Raw genomic sequence first — 5,654 nt, forward strand, 5'->3', positions numbered from 1 at the left:
CTCACTTAAAAAAAAAACTTTTACCAAGTAAAGAATTAATAAAACATGTTATAAAACACTTTACAACAGGTAAAAATATATTTAATTATATTATAAATGAATATACATAAATATATATAGAGAGAGATATAACTATATACTTACCTATATATAAGTAGATAAGGATTTTTATATAAATATATGCATATAATTATATATGCATATATATAAATGCAATATTCTGGGGTCCTGTATTACATGGAGAGATGTGTATATATGATGTAGGTGTGTCTAAATTAATTAAAAATTATACTTTCCTATATTAATTTATGTGATTAAATGAAGTAATCATATATATATATATATATATATATATATATATATATATATATATATATATATATATATATGCGTGCGTATATATATAAATATTTATATATTTAAACATCTATGTGCGCATATTTTCTACGCAGGTAAAAGTAACTATACACGCATATCTATATATCTATATATCTATCTATCCATTTATCTATCTATCTATATAAATATATATTTACATTTATATTTATAATAATATATGTACATACATATCATTTAACTTAGGATATCTGTATATGTACTTATGAATATATGTATCAAATAGAGCAATATAAATACATTTATGTTTTTTTTTTCATATATATGTATATGAATATAGATGTTATCAACGTAATTAATATTATCTTTAAATACATATATATATAAGTAAATGTATATATATATATAAGTACACACACACACATATATATATGTATTATGTATATATATATGTGTGTATATATATGTATATATATACACTTGTATGTTTAATATATAAACATATACATATAAGCAAGAACATAGACATATGTAGATGTACGACTGTAATTTATTTATTGGGTGTAATAAAACAATTAATCGCATTGACGAGTGTGTTTATGGGGGACACTTGTTGTCTGACCAGTATATACCCTATAATTTAAGATTAAACGGTTACACAGTCGCTGTTAGTCCTGGTTTGATAGTTCTAGAAACATCAAAACAGTAAAACACTAATATTTGGGTGGTTCGGATATATTTTACACATCTGAAAATATAACGTAACATCTTTGGAAATAGTGAAATATGTTTCGTTAAAGAACGAAAATAGTGTGGAACCTCCGTCGGGATTCTCCCATTTGCAAATGCATTATATGTTCACACGTAACCTGTATGAAAAAGTTGGTTGAGCAAAACAGAATGACAGGTACTTGTGCACTTTAATGCCAGTTTTTTCGTCAGTCTCGCTCAGCAACGCCCAGCGGACGACGGAAACCGTCGGATTATAACGAGTGAACGGGAGCCACTAATAAAAACAAACATAAAAGAAACATAAAAGAAAGTAAATAAAACAAACAAAAAAAAAACACCGTAATAATTTTCTAAAATTTTACTGTTTTATTTTCTTTTTATGCCAACTGAATTTTTTTCTGTTTACTTTTTTTAGGGGGGGGGCGAGGGTTGTGATGATAAAAGTTTTGTTTTTTTGAATTAGTAAACAAATATATTTTTTATTTTGTTTTTGTATGAAAAGTTATTGTGGTATTTTTTTACGACCTATCCCAGCGTAATATAATTTCCACCAACCTCTCCATGTTAAGAACAGCTTTCGGAATAAACATCTCTAACCTCGAAAGCCGTTCTTAACATGGGAAGATTTGAAGTGTTAATTCCGAAAGCCATTCTTAACATGAGGAGATTGGAGTGTTTATATTGCGCTGATGCAGGTCGCTAAAAATATACCGTTATTTTCCTTCCTTGTCACAAGACGTGTTGCTTTAAAAGCGCAATGAAACTCTGTCCTTTCGTTTCTTTTTCTTTTAAACTCTTTCCTTTCCGTTTTTTTTTTTTTTTGTAATTTTTACCGTCTGCTCGCTTGCGTCTCTTTTTGCTCATTCGGTATAATCCGGCGGTTTCTGTCGTTCACCGGACATTGCCGAGCGGGACTCACGGAAAAACGGACACTAAAGTGCAGAAGTACCGAATTACGAACTAAATATGGTAATGCTTGGAAGTAGAAATATGATTGACTCTCCAGTCGATTTTGACGTATGAGTTTCCTCTACAACAACTAAGTTGCTCGGGAATCTGTTTAAAAAGGATGTGTCCTCTATAGTATCAGATCTGACCGAATGGTTAATTGTAGGCATAGACCAGTTCATACCATCTAAAAAATTCCAACAAAAACCTAACAGCCAGCCATGGTTCTCCCCAGAATGTGCTGCTGCTATCGCGCACAGAAATCACTTTTTCCATAGCTACCAACGTAATAGATGCACTGAGACTAAAGCTGCTTTCAGGTCTGCCAGCAACCACTGTAAAAGAGTAATAAAAAATGCAAGAGAGCTATATGCCCAGTCTGTTAAATCCAAGGTAGCTGATCAGCGGCTTGGATCCCACCAGTTTTGGCAAATAACAAATAAAATCCTGAACAGAAGTGTGCGTTCTATACCAACCATTATCAATGGACCAGAGGTCATCTCGTCAGCGTCAGACAAGGCCAAACTATTTGCGAAGAACTTTGCAGCTAATTCTACCCTATGCGACGAAGGCCATCAACTCCCCATGTTTCCTGCTTGGAAGTAGAAATATGATTGACTATCCAGTCGATTCCGACATATGAGTTTCCTCTACAACAACTAAGTTGCTCGGGAATCTACACAGATGATTTGTTTATAGTGCTGAAGATTTGTGGAGAACGAACCACACTTCTTGGTATTGCTGCTAACTTCTGTCGGTGTAGATCACTGCAGCAGAACAGAGTATACAGTAGACCGCAGGTTTTTACATCAGACTTTCCTTCTCCTGGATGCATGTCTCAACGAAAACTGGGAGTGCACCTCTCCCAATGAATTAATGCGCCCCAGATACAAACTTGGCAATTTCTACGATTCGGCGCGGTACATACAGGGCCCAGCCTTCCTAAATGGTCACCCATCTAGTACCGGTCAGGCTCAACGTTGCTTACCTTCTGTGATCTGGCGAGAACCGGTGTCCCAACATGATTGAGCCGTATATATATATATATATATATATATATATATATATATATATATATATATATACACACACACACACACACACACACACATATATATATATATATATATATATATATATATATATATATATATATATACTAATTTATAAAATATATATGTATGTATAAACGGGTAAAATGAATAATTATTTAATTATAATTATCAAGCCCTTTTAAAAATACTTAAGGATGGGCAATCAACTAACGTCTATGCAAAGTTCACGACTTCCACTCGTGCGAACACTCTAGATGGCTATTGTACTCGCTCGAATTCGGCATTTAACAGTTCTTACTGCCCTTCATCCCCAAGGTAATTGTTTTGTGGTCCCGAGGTAGAGTCTCGGCAAATGGAGCGAAAGTGGTTCAGTTTGAACCACATGGCCAGGAGGATTGCATACGCATCAAGCACTAATGTCTGCAGGTAGAAATGGATAATTATTATTTAATACTAATTATGCATATGCGCCTGAGGACCGGTTGCGAGTTTAATATTCATGCAGAGGAAGCTGGGTCAACCTGTTCAAGGTTAATGCCCTACAAAGCGCCAGGTAAGCAAAAATATACATCAAAAGCTATCTATTTTTACTCGAATTCTTTTGTATGAAGTGAAATTTTATTGGTCGGTATTCAGGAGGTTGTCTAAAAGGAAAAAGCCGACGTATCAGTACACTTTCAAATTCACTCTCAGGTATACAAGGGAAAAACGCACAAAATTTTCAAATGTTTTTGTTGTTGTTGTTGACAATGAATTACTGTATGTCAATCATGTTCTGCCTACAGCAAAAATTTCTTCCACCAAGATTTTTTTTGTTCTTTAATTTATTTGGGTTTTTCCGATATATCCTTGTTGGGTTTTCCCGATATATCCTTGTTAATAAGATAGTTTTTCGTGCACTTTCTTATCCTCAGATTTGAAAGGCTATGTTAGCGTTTTTAGTTCACTAAAGAATTTAAGAATAATAAAACACAAAAAAAGAAAATATTTAATCAATGAATCGTAGACATGGAACCGCCTAAGACAAACCAAGGAAAGTACGCAAATAATTTGTGCTGCGATGTTTTTTTTTTTATTTTTACTAATAATCACATACGACGCAAACACTCTTGTTTATCAATCTTACGGTATATCAACTCGTTTCTTTAGTTATTTAATGCCGAAATATGCTAATTAATTGAAACAATGCACTTAATTTTGAAATAGAATTTACATCACTAAACGCGCAGATTTAAGGGGTTTTATTTCATTGTTTCGTTTTACGGCATATCAACACTTTTGGGGGTACTTAATAACGAATCCAGGCATTTTGGTAATTTTTCAAATATTTATTCATTTGTTATGTTATTGGCTCCCGAAAAAAATACTGGTTAGCCTGATTCATGGCCGATTTTCAGTATTTAGGCCAGAATTTGAATAACAAAGAAAACAATTTTTGAATTATACAAAGAATGTTTATATATTATTTAACTGGAATTCATTATTGAGATGAATATTATTTATCAATTTATTTATTGCGGACTATTAGCCTTATCTTTTATTAGTTGTTGTTTCACGACGTTTCGCCCAACTACTAAATAGTCGCGGTTACCACCCGACGAAGGCCAGAGAGAAATAGTTGGCCGAAACGTCGTGAAACCACAACTAAGAAAGATGAGGATAATAGTTCGCAATAAATAACTTAAGAAAAAATGTTATTGGGGCGAAAAAGATATTTAACTTAAGAAAATATTTCCATTAAAATAGTTCCCAGGAATTTTTACTTGGGGGAAAAGGAATTTGATAAGTAACAAGGCCGATAGCCATTAGTCGCGTGCTCTCGTGTAATGAATGAATGCGTGAATGTAGAATTGACATGAAATTCTTAAAGATAAACTAAAATGACCGAAAAATGGGCCGAAATTACTTAAATAAATAAAAAAGTAAATAATTTAGAATGACTTAAGGATGAATTGAATGACCTTAAGAATGACTTGAATGCTTAAAACATAACTGTAATCATTCAAAAACAACTTGAAGTACCTGGAGAATTACTTCAATGGCTTTGAGACTGACTGGTTGTAAAGTGGGTGATAATTTTACATTAAATTAATACAGAAAAGTGATCCACCACTTTATATCACAAAGTTACAAACATAAATACAGCATGTAGTAAGAACAGATACTACACTTTGATCTTGGCCAAAAGGCCAAGAAAAGCTGTATTTGTTTGCTTTCCCACCGAATAAATTAGGCACAGGGCCGATTTTTAATATGAGGAATGAAGGGGAAATGGGGGCCAACTCCCCGGGGAGTAGGGAAGCTGGATAGTGACAATTAGTATGACGGGTTGGTATTTATTTGCTCCCCCACCGAGCAAATTAGGCACAAGGCCGATTTTTAATGTGAGCAGTGAAGGGGAAATGGGGATCAGCTCCCCGGGGAGTAGGGGAGCTGGATAGTGACAATTGGTATGAAGGGTTACCCCTACATTAACCAAGGTCTTATATGTGGGGTTGCCCCCACATATGGTCTTTGCTTGCAGTATCTGCCGGAACAGATACTACACTTTGATCTTGGCAAAAAGGCCAAGAAAAGCTGTAT

General features: G+C 33.8%; 1 pseudogene; it reads right to left on the reverse strand.

The window, feature by feature from the left end:
• Window positions 1–5,135: 5,135 nt before the first annotated feature.
• On the reverse strand, window positions 5,136–5,272 carry LOC145293459 (U2 spliceosomal RNA; annotated as a pseudogene).
• Between the last annotated feature and the right edge of the window lie 382 nt (window positions 5,273–5,654).

Source organism: Euprymna scolopes, chromosome 14 (assembly GCF_053919585.1).
Source record: "Euprymna scolopes isolate OS-2025 chromosome 14, ASM5391958v1, whole genome shotgun sequence".
Lineage (NCBI taxonomy): Eukaryota > Metazoa > Mollusca > Cephalopoda > Sepiida > Sepiolidae > Euprymna > Euprymna scolopes.